The sequence below is a fragment of the Pinus tabuliformis genome, chromosome 7 (assembly GCF_031772625.1).
Source record: "Pinus tabuliformis cultivar Carrire ecotype Pingquan chromosome 7, CPIR1, whole genome shotgun sequence".
NCBI classification, from domain to species: Eukaryota; Viridiplantae; Streptophyta; class Pinopsida; order Pinales; family Pinaceae; genus Pinus; species Pinus tabuliformis.
In genome coordinates this window covers 1,446,511,764-1,446,524,396 of record NC_142293.1, presented here as the reverse complement: position 1 = coordinate 1,446,524,396, position 12,633 = coordinate 1,446,511,764, and positions in this window count along the sequence as shown.

Genomic DNA, 12,633 nt, shown 5'->3' with positions numbered 1-12,633 from the left:
GACTCCTTAGCACATAACCAAACTTGGGACTTAGTCAGGTTGCCTGTAGGTAAAACAACATTGCATAATAAATGGGTTTACAGGCTAAAGGAAGAAGATGGAGTAAAACAAAGGTACAAAGCTAGACTTGTGGTGAAGGGGTTTGCACAGAAGAAAGGTATTGATTTTGATGAAATATTTTCTCTTGTTGTTAAAATTACTTCAATCAGAACTATTTTAAGTCTAGTAGTAGTTGAAGATTTTCATCTTGATCAGTTAGATGTAAAGACAACCTTTCTCCATGGGGATTTGGAGGAAGAGATATATATTCAGCAGCCACAATGATATGAGGTAAAAGGGAAGGAGAAACTAGTGTGCAAGTTGAAGAAGAGCTTGTATGGCTTAAAACAAGATCCAAGGAAATGGTGTTTAAAATTCGACAAGTTTATGTCTGATCAAGGTTATACTAGATGTCACTCTGATCATTTTGTTTATCTCAAAAGGCAAAATGATGGCAGCTATATTATATTGTTATTGTATGTAGATGACATGCTTGTTGCAGGTTCTAACATGAAGAAAATAAATGTGCTCTAAAGGAAATTGGCAAACACATTTGCAATGAAGGATTTGGGTGCTGCAAAACAAATCCTTGGTATGAGAATAACTAGAGACAAGAAGAATCACAAATTAACATTGTCTCAAAGTGAGTACATAGAAGAGGTGTTGAAAAGGTTTAATATGTAGAATGCAAAACCAATTAGTATACCTTTGGTTAGCCATTTCAAATTAAGTAAGGAGGCATGTCCCAAGACTGAGGAAGAAATGGCTCATATGTCTAAAGTTCCATATGCATCAGCAGCTGGAAGCTTAATGTATGCAATGGTTTGCACAAGGCCTGATATTGCACATGCAGTGGGAGTTGTAAGTAGGTACATGAACAATCCAAGAAAATAACATTAGATGGTGGTGAAGTGGATACTCAGGTATTTGAGAGGTATCACAAATCAAGAATTATGCTTTGGTGGTTCAAACATTGCTCTAAAGGTATATGTTGATGCAGATATGGAAGGTGACAGATATAACAGGAGGAGCACTACACGATATGTATTTACTGTAGTTGGAAAAACTGTCAGTTGGTTTCAAAAATCCAAAGTGTTTTTTCACTTTCAACAACAGAAGCAAAGTATGTTGCTGCTACAGAGGCTAATAAAGAAATGATTTGGTTACAAAGGTTTCTAGATGAATTCAGCCAGAAGCAGGAGTTGGGTAGGCTATAAAGTGACAACCAGAGTGCCATACATCTTGCAAAGAACTTTAAATTTCATTCCAATACTAAACATATACAACTCAAGTACCATTTCATACGGTCAGCATTGGAAGATGGACAGTTGAAGCTGGAAAAGATACAGACTAGCCAAAATCCTGCAGATATGCTAACAATAGTTGTAACCAGGGAGAAACTAAGAATCTACTCAGTTTCAATTGGTCTTCAAGTATGATGAAGAAGGTGAGGAACAACCAGGTCCAAAGTGGAGTCATTGTCTAGCAAATGAAGCAGCAGTGGAGTTGCAATAATGAGTCTCCAAGTGGGAGATTGTTGGGTGTGGAGCCTGATTATCTTATGTATTCAAAGGTTTCAGCTGGATGTATACCCCAGGAAGACTATACACCCCTCCACACGGGGGGGGGGGGGGGGGGGGGGGGGGTAAATCCTCCCTGCTGGGGGGTCTGCGGGTCAGCAGTCCCTTGGCAGGGGATCGGGGCCAGTGCCTCCGAAGCTAAAAATAGATGTAAAATTGCCTTGTAAAAGTCTAGTAATTTCTAGTCAATCTGGACTGTTCATTAGGCAGATGATCTGATGGTAAAAGTTATGTTTAATTTAGGGTTTTTTGCTCTAGAAGGCAACCCCTCACTATATATTAGGGAATTGTATTGTGTCTATGATATATCCATATTCTCAGTGAGGAAGAGAGAGGAGATTGAGAGCGAAGAGGGTGTTACAGCAGATCTGTTGTAGGTTGTATCTCTTCAGTTTGCTAGATAATATAATAAATAAGGATTGGTTGTTTCTCTGTGGATGTAGCCCAAACTAGGTGAACCATGCATATCTGTGTCTCTTTTGTTTTATGTGTTTTCTGTGTTTATATTTCTGCAATATTTTATGTGTTCCATTGCTCTGTAATATACAGTTTTCTAACAAAATATAGAGAATATGAGAAATAAGAATTGAGAGGTCTTACACAATGAACATATGTGAAAATTGCCACAATTTAAGCTATTTGTTTAGGAATGATTCAGAAAAAGAAACATATTTGTATTTAAGTTGCACCATTCTTCGAAAAATCTTTTTTTAATATAATATACTTATTTGGAATGATTCCCTCGAATTATAGGTGCCTTAAAATATAGGGAATATTAATTTGCTGAATGAAATATCCCTTAGTAAATATAGGGATAAAAAAATATTTAGATAAAGACCCTAGAATAATTTTTTTTTTGGAAAAATCTCAAGCTCTTTTAAAAATACCTAGTTTGGAAGGGTATTTCCATTATTGACCTCCATTTTTGTAAACAGTTGCTAAATATTGTCACATATATCTGACACACTAGCCTATTTTTGCATGTATTTCTTAGCACTCACTACCCATTCTTTTCACACTATCTGCATCCAACGTATCTAGATCGGGTTCTATTTCATGTCCAAAGGAAGAACATATGTCTTCATGACCATTCTAATATGTAGCCAACAATCACATACGATTTTAAAGGGACTGCAAGTATGCAATAAACTGGGTGAAGATCAACTTGTATTCATAAATTAGTAAGGAGTGTCTAAAGTTCCTATTATAAAATGTAAAACGAAGGGGGGAGACTTACTATTATTAGTGGTTAATAAGTACATTACCAACCTGTCTCTTAAGAGTTGGTAGGCTGTTTGTATGCATTGGGGTTTGCAGTAATACCCCGTTAGATGGGGGAATTCCAAGTAATCCACATATAAAGAACTGAATTATGAGAATCAAACCCATAAAAATATTGTAGAAAATTCAATTTCAACATCAGTATAGACGCAAATATCAAATGGAAATCAAAATTTAATCCTAGAGACAGACGAGAACACACACCATAATACTAAATAAAATTAAGTCATAGTAGCAAGACAATGGATTTTTCAAGTTTCCAAACTCATTTTCTTCATACGAACATTGAGTACAATCCTAGAAGCTTTTTAAAAAATATAAAAAGACCCAGGGACATGCACCAACCAGTAGAGTTGTCAAATGCAGGTTCTTTCTGTCGTAAGTTGGTAGATGGAGATCTGAGGGCATAGCCAAAAATAGGATGCAAGGTGCAAACTGACAAGATTTTGGAATTTCGATGTTTGTTACAGGGATGACCTATCTGACATCATAGGAAAATCATGAACAAAATACTGGAGTTAGATTCTGAGCTCCATTGGCCACCGATCATAAATGATTGTTCTTTCAAAGTTACACGTACAATTCTTGATATAGTTTTAGATATGATTTGCTTCAAAGAAATGTAGAGTACAACTACAGATGAGTTTTCAGAAAGTTGAAAAAACTCAAATACATGCACGAATTGGTAAAGTTGTCAGTGTTGGGTCCTTGTAATACTAGTGATTACCCCATTATTGTTGTAGTTATACCCCTTATTAATATTGTTGTGCCCTTATTGCCCCCATATTGTTATTACTGTGCCCCATAGAATCCCTCTATTGTTATTTTTGTGGCTTTATATTATTATTGTTAGGTCGGTTGGATTATATTGTGACTCCTTAGACTCCTATATATAGAAAGGAGGTTTTGTCATTTGAATCATCAAAGAATTGTTCATTTATGTAATGTAAAGGAGGCCGCCCCCTCGAAGAGGCTGAATTCTAAGGCATTGATCTATCTTTTCTATCTTTTCTGGAGCTGGTTTCATAACATTTGGTATCAGAGCTTTGGATTCTAGGGTTTCGCTGCTCCAAACAGGTCATCATGGAATTTTCGCTATAACTTTTTTTCTGCGATTTTTCAGAAGTTGTAAAAAAAACCCATTGATAAAAAATCGCTCTGAACTTTGGGTCCAATTTTCAGAGCTTTTCGTGCTATATTTGCGGAGATATGATCTGAGGAAGTTGGTCTTTTTGTAGATTCCTGAATTACATTCCAAACAGGTGACCTGGGGAAAATCGTCATAACTTTCTCTCTGAGGATCGGATTGAAATTTCGTAAGAAGGTACAGAAAGAGGATGGACTGTAGTTTCTTGTATGCATTTTTCAGATCCAAAGGTCGAAACAGTGACTAGTGGCACGTCGTACAATTTCGCTCTACTGAACTAGTCTATAATCAAGTCACTGTGGGAGACTTTGCATAACTCTTCCTTGGGGAAGCCAATTTGGGTCAGACTTGTGGCATTAGAAAGAGGGAACAGAGGGCTACTACAGGTCACAAATTTAGAATTAGATAATCAAAAATTGCAGAGATACATCAGAGGCAATATCGAGCTCCTACAAAGTGAAAAAAGGTGTGTAGATTTTCATAAATTTTTGCTTAAGCTTAGTTTGAAAATTTATTTTGAAGGAATTCAAAGGGAATATGATCCAGGTGGATATTGGTGGCCACCTGCCAAGTCCACCTGGACCCCCACCATTGTCTTTCTCAGCATTTTCAGTTTCCTTAATTGTAGCACAACTTACTATTTTTAGCAGTTTTTCGGGTCCTGAACTTCCGAAGCCGTTTTCAGGCCCTAAACGACGTTTTTTTGGGAATCTGGGGCAACATGGGTCCATGAAATGATGTTGCCTCCCAAAGTGGTAGTACTCGGATAGATCTTTCTAACGAGCTATCGTACGCGTCAAACGGAGATCGTATGCCGAAGTTACGACCCCGGGAAATTGATGTACCAATTTACCCAAACGGGGCCCACAATTTGGCGTTTCATCTTCTAGGGTTAGGTTTCGGGATGTGAAGGGTTTTTCATTGTTTCTCAACAATAAATAGGCCTTCGAGCCTCATTGTAACACAGTTCGAAACAGTTCAGAGGCATGTAGCCGACACATCTCTTCTCAGAGATAAGCTACCATCGCCCTAGCTGGGTTATTTCTATTTGTAAGCATATTTCAGTATTTTACAGTAATGAAATGATGTATTATTTCCGCTGCATCTCCGTATTTATGGTTATCTCTGTAATATATTGTGTTCCTGTTTAAATCTGGATCAGTGGTATCAGAGCAGTCTGCTTTTTCTTTGTTTTTCTTTGCATGTCCCCAACAAGGTCGGGATATAAGGAGTTAGGGCTTGAACTGGTTGAACCTTTGCAAGACCAGCCTCGCAAATCCCGACGGCCTCCCATGGCGGACGAGAAGAAAGACGAGGGGGCAGGAGATCCCATCAAAATCTTGCTCGAAGAAGCCCTCGAGCGACAACGGAACGCGATGATGGACAGCTTTGCCCAAATCCTTCAGCGGCTACCCAGAAGCAACGCATCGGCTTCCAGCAGCTACTCTGGAAACACCACACCCTTTAAGGTACAAGTTAATTTTGAAATCCCCATATTCGAGGGTCAGATAGACGCAGATGCCGTAGATAAATGGTTAAATCTGCTAGAAGGTTATTTTTCTGTTCATGAATTTTCGAGTCAGGAAAAGATTGTTTTTGCCCTTCTCAAAGCAGCCCCCCACGTCAAGGACTGGTGGGAAACCTACTGCGAGCAGAAGGATGAAAGTACTGGCTCACTATTTTCAGCCGCACCCACCTGGGATTCGTTCCGGGATGCCATCAAGGAGCAGTACTACCCTGTCGGAAGCTATGAGGATGAATACATAAAGTGGACCATGCTGCGGCAGGGTAGGGACCAAGACGTGCCGGAGTTCACCAATCTTTTCCATACCCTTCGCACAAAGTTGGATATCAAGGATTCGGAGCAACATTTGATACTCAAATACCGTGGCTGCCTACACAAGTACATCCAGGAAGAAATACAGTTCCTAAACATCCCCTCGCTCGGCGCAGCATACCGATATGCCGTCAAGGTCGAGCAGAAGTTTAAACAAAAGAAGCGAGACTTTGGATCTGCGAATCCAAAGCAAGGGAAAGGTGCCCCTAAACCACAGAACAAAGGACAAAGCCAAGGCGGGACAGCCAAAGACAACCAGCCGAAGCTGCAAGCAAAGAATAGCGCCGCGAAGCCGAGAAAGGACACTGGAAAATGGTGCGAGTTCCATAAGAGCTCCACTCACAACACAAGTGAGTGTCGGGCCAAGCAGTCACTGGTGGCTGAGCTAAAGGTTTCAGAATCAGATGCATGTTCCGACTCTGAGATAGAACCCGATAAGGGGTATGAAAAAGGGAAGCAGATCATTGATGTGGATCCCAGTGCCACTGTTGCTACCGCAAAGATCCAGAAAAATGAACCCGAAGATCCAGAGGAGGAGGAGCGTCTCTTCCACTCCCAGATGTGGGTAAAGGGCTCCCCAATACAGTTCATTGTTGATAGCGGGAGTCAAAAGAACCTCATTTCGGCAGAGGTCGTGAAGCGGTTGGGCTTACCGACCACAGCACATCCACAACCATACACCATTGGGTGGCTTCACCAAGGATGAGATCTTCGCGTGAGCCAGCAGTGTCGCCTTCCATACAACATCAAGCCCTTCATGGATGAGGTATTGTGTGACATTGCTCCCCTTGAAGTTTGTGATGTATTACTAGGAAAACCATACTTGTGGAAGCGACATGCTGTGTATGAATCAAGGCCCCGTGCTGTTATTATTACATTGGGAAATAAGTTGTTCAGGATACCAGAGGTAGCACCACCTGCTGCCATCTCTTTGATTACTGCAAAACAATGCAGTAAGATCATTTCCAAAACCAGGAAATTTGTTTTCCTGATGATACGCCCTCAAGGAAAGAAGAAGACAGTGGTCGCAGCCTCCAAACGGGGTCCCTCTGCACGACAACTACAGATGGACAAGGTTGTGGAGGAGTACGAGGACATCTTCACCTCCCCGGCAGGGGTTCCTCTGCACTGTCAAGTCAAGCACTCCATCGATCTGACCCCAGGTGCACCGCTACCCAATGGACCAATTTATCGGCGCTCCGTTCTGGAGAACGATGAAATCAAGAGGCAGATTCAGGAGCTCCTGCAGAAAGGTCACATCCGTCCGAGTTCATCACCCTGTGGGAGCCCGATCGTGTTGGTACAGAAGAAGGATGGGACGTGGAGACTCTGTATTGACTATCGGGCGCTGAACAAGATCACTGTCCGTAATAGGTACCCGATCCCGCGGATTGATGACCTCCTAGACCAACTAAAGGGGGCGAAATATTTCAGCAAGATCGATCTGAAGTCAGGATATCACCAGGTACCAATCGAACCCTCCGATGTGTGGAAGACTGCCTTCAAATCCAAGGAGGGCCTCTTCGAATGGTTGGTCATGCCTTTCGGATTGACGAATGCTCCTGCAACCTTTATGAGGCTAATGGATGACATCTTGCGGCCATTCACCAACTCCTTTGTAGTAGTATACTTGGATGACATTCTGATCTTCAGCCAGAGTTGGGAAGAGCACCTCCACCACATCCGACAGGTTCTCCAAACACTGCGGCAACACAAGCTATGTGCCAATTTGGAGAAATGCACTTTTGGCATGACCCAAGTTCAGTATCTGGGATACATCATTAATGAACAGGGGGTGCATGTCGATCCAGCCAAGATCCAAGTCATTCGGGATTGGCCCTCTCCAACCACTCTAACAGAGCTCCGCAGCTTTCTAGGTCTTGCCAACTTCTATCGCAGGTTTGTGTTGGGGTTTTCTCATATTTCTTGGCCCTTGAGTCAAGTCACCAAGGGCGGGGCGAAAGCAAAATTCTTTTGGTCTGAATCTCAACAGAAGGCATTCAGGGAGTTGAAGGATCGCCTCTGCACGGCACCTGTGCTCGCATTACCATATTTACAACAACCATTTGAGGTCGAGACAGATGCCTCTGACTATGCTATTGGCGTAGTCCTTACTCAACATGGACATCCAGTGGCATATCACAGTGAAACACTTTCAGACACAGTCCGGAAGTACCCCACTTATGATAAAGAGATGTATTCCATTGTACAGGCCTGCCGACAATGGAAGCATTACATTTTTGGGAAGGAAACGGTCATCCACACAGACCACCGACCTCTGCAGTTCATACAGACCCAAGGGAAATTGCAGAATGATCGCCATCAGAAGTGGTCTACATACCTGCAACAATTTCACTTGAACATCAAGTATAAAAAAGGGCAGCACCAATAATGTTGCAGATTGCCTCAGTCGGCCACCGATCATGGCGCTAACCACCGTGCTCAACTCTTGTGGGCACGAGACTTCTGACTGGCCACTTCTCTACAAAAGCGACCCAGAATTCAGCCACACATACCAGACACTCTTGGAGGGTCGGCATGTTGCAGATTTTCACCTCCAGGATGCCCTATTATGCCACCTCGGTCACATTTGTGTTCCTTCAAGCGAGCGTGCCAAGATGATTTGGGAAGCACACTACAGTCGGGCTGCTGGGCATTTCGGGGTCGAGAAAACAGTGGCAGTACTGCAAAATTATTTCTATTGGCCGAATCTTCGACAGGATGTTGGGAAGTACATTCGATCATGTACTGTCTGTGCCATTGCCAAACCGACCATTAAGAAGCACGGCCTCTATACCCCATTGCCTACCCCTAGTCGACCTTGGGAATCCATCTCCATGGATTACATGTCAGGCCTTCCTTCCACTAAGCATGGAAATGACTGTGTTTTTGTGGTCGTCGACAGGTTCTCGAAGATGGCCATTATGATGGCCTGCAAGAAGAATATCACAGCAGAAGCCACTGCTAAACTCTTCTTTGAACGAGTGTGGGTGCACTTTGGGATCCCACAGTCTATCATCTCAGATCGGGACAGTCGGTTTCTCAGCACATTTTGGTCCAGTCTCTGGTCAATGCTGGACACCAAACTCACGAAGTCCACAGCCTTCCATCCTCAAACTGATGGCCAGACAGAGGTTGTCAACAGGATGATTGTGCACATTCTGCGCATGTATAACTCAAAGCATCCACGCACATGGGACGAGAGCCTCCCCTATGTTCAGCACAGCTACAACCGAGCTCTTCACAGCTCCACTGGCCATAGCCCTTTTCAGGTGGGTTTGGGATTCCAGCCACTATGCCCCATTGATGTGGCCATACCACTTGCAGCTACTCACATGACTTCATCTCATGTCCAGTCCGAAACAGATAAGGCCACCAGCTTCATTGAGCGCATCCAACACATTCACCAACAGGTCCATGACATTCTTGAGAAATCAAATGCCAAGTACAAGCAGCGACATGATCAACACCGGGTGCCACACAAGTTTCAGGTGGGCGACAAAGTCTGGTTGCATTTGCAAAAGGAACGCCTTACTGGAGCCTATCGGAAATTGAGACCACTCCGATATGGTCCTTACACCATTACTAAGGCGATGGGAGACAATGCATTTGAGCTCAGCATTCCCCCATTCCTTGGCCTGCACCCAGTGTTCAATGTGGACCGCCTTCGGCCATACTTTCCACCATTGCTAGACACATCCGACATTGCAGAACAGCTCAAACCCACAGAATTAAATCCACATTGCATGGAACAAGCTGCAACTGATCGGATCATGGACACACAAATCAAGAACACTCGCCAACAGAATATCCAACTGTATCGAGTTGTCAAAGCAGGCCAACTCCTTTAGCAGGGCAAGTGGCTCACCAGGGAACAAGTTCAGCAGAAGTTTCCTCATCTCATGGAGGAGCTCAACGCAATGGGGACCATTGCTTCCTAAGGGGGGAGGAATGATCCAGGTGGATATTGGTGGCCACCTGCCAAGTCCACCTGGACCCCCACCATTGTCTTTCTCAGCATTTTCAGTTTCCTTAATTGTAGCACAACTTACTATTTTCAGCAGTTTTTCGGGTCCTGAACTTCCGGAGCCGTTTTGAGGCCCTAAACGACGTTTTTTTGGGAATCTGGGGCAACATGGGTCCATGGACCATGTTGCCACCCAAAGTGGTAGTACTCGGATATATCTTTCTAACGAGCTATCGTACGCGTCAAACGGAGATCGTATGCCAAAGTTACGACCCCGGGAAATTGATGTACCAATTTACCCAAACGGGGCCCACAATTTGGCGTTTCATCTTCTAGGGTTAGGTTTCGGGATGTGAAGGGTTTTTCATTGTTTCTCAACAATAAATAGGCCTTCGAGCCTCATTGTAACACAGTTCGAAACAGTTCAGAGGCATGTAGCCGACACATCTCTTCTCAGAGATAAGCTACCATCGCCCTAGCTAGGTTATTTCTATTTGTAAGCATATTTCAGTATTTTACAGTAATGAAATGAAGTATTATTTCCGCTGCATCTCTGTTTTTTATGGTTATCGCATCTCTGTATTTATGGTTATCTCTGTAATCTATTGCATTCCTGTTTAAATCCGGATCAGAATAATAGAGCATTATTATCGGGAACTGATGCCCCAAGGAAAGAAAATGCAAACACCTAGTAAGGAACCTGAAAGGTCTAGCATGACTCATGAAGAAGAAGAAGAAATGATATATGATATATCAAAATTACAAGAACAAGTGCAACGAGTGTCACTTGCACAAAAAGGAACAAAATCTAAGATGGATGGTTTAAGGAAAGATGTAGAAGCTAAGATGGATGACTTAAAGAAAGGCGTAGAAGCTACGATGGATGGCATGGAAGCTAAGGTGAATGGCATGGACGCTAAAATTGATGGCATGGATGATAAGATGGAAGAATTGAAGATAAATATGAATAAGTTGCTACAAGAAATGGTCACTAAGGGTGAAAGGGTTCTAAAGGAAACTCATGATGAGAACAAAAGAAATTCTAATCATGATTCCATAGACTCTAATGTTGGATCGAAGACTCACCATGTTCCAAAAATCGATATGAGGAAGTTTGATGGAAAGGATCCCGCCACATGGATATTACAGATGGAGCAATTCTTCAATCTCAATAATGTGCAAAACACACAAAAGGTACGTATGGCAACTTTATATTTGGAACCAAATCAGTTTGTATGGTATCAATGGCTTTGCTTTCATGAGCAATTTATCACTTGGGCAATTTTTATGGAAGAATTGATAGCACATTATGAGGATACAAAAAGCAACGCCAAAAATTGAGGAGTTCCAAAAATTGAACATAAGGGTAAAATATATTCCAAAGGAGCATAGGATTGATGTGTTCATAGGGTCTTTAAAGGATAATATCCAACATGATGTTCGCCTTTGGGAACCTGATTCATTAGAGAAGGCATTCAGGTTAGCAAGAAAAATGGGAAGCAAAATTATGGCAACCAGGGAGCATACAACTCACAACTATAAAGATGGAAGTGTTGTTGCCCCTAGTCTTCCACAACCTATAAGGTTGACACCACAAAAATTGGAAGAAAAACGAGCAAAAGGGCTTTGTTACAGTTGTGATAGCAAGTACACTATAGGTCATAAGTGTGCTGAGAAGAAATTATTATACATAGATTGTGAAGAGGAATAAGAAAAGGAGCAAGAAAGGTCAAAAGAAGAGGATATACTCTAGGAACAAAGCCTAGATGAAGAACAAATAAATCTGACCATATCTTGTAATGCATTGGCAGGAATTACCACTCCTCAAACCATCAAGATACAAGCATAAATCAAGAAGAAAAAGGTAATAGTGTTGATTGATTGAGGAAGCACCCACAATTTTATTCATTGTAAGGTAGCAAAACAATTGATTGATTCCTATATCCATCACCAGAGTGTCATGTGATGATTGCAAATGGAGGAACAATAAATTTCTCTGGAAAGTGCCATAATATCAAGCTATCCATGGGAGAATATGTATTGACTAGCCCAATGCTTTCCATTCCAATGGGAGGTGCTGATGTTGTACTAGGAGTCCAATGGCTACAATCCTTGGGTACAATAGCTTTTAATTTTCAAGAACTTTTCATCAAGTTTTCTACGAAAGGAAAGGAAGTTGAATTAAGGGGTATTGCAGGTAAACCAGGAAATATAATCAGCTCTAATGGTATGACAAAGCTTCTAAAAAAGGAGCAAAGAGGTGTAATTGCACAATTATGTTCGCTAGATGTTTCCACATTGGAATTATCTATTTCTCCAGATCTCCAAAAAGTCCTGGACAATCATTCCAAGGTATTTGAGACTCCCAAAGGTCTCCCACCTATGCATGATCATGATCATGCTATTCATCTGATTCCAGGAAGTGTTCCTCCAAACATCAGGCTGTATAGATATCCCTATGTCCAAAAGAGTGAAATTGAACGTATGGTTGCAAAAAATGCTAGAGGTTGGTATAATTCAACCGAGTCAAAGTTCTTTCTCTACTCTAGTAGTATTGGTGCACAAGAAGGATGGATCATGGCGCATGTGTCCGGATTATAGGGAGCTCAACAAGCTCACTATTAAAGATAAGTTCCCCATTCCTGTCATTGATGAATTACTGGATGAATTGCATGGATCAATTTACTTCACCAAGTTGGATCTTCGTTCAGGATATCATCAAATCAGAATGAAGACTGAAGACATTCCGAAAACAACATTTAGAATTCATGAGGGTCATTAT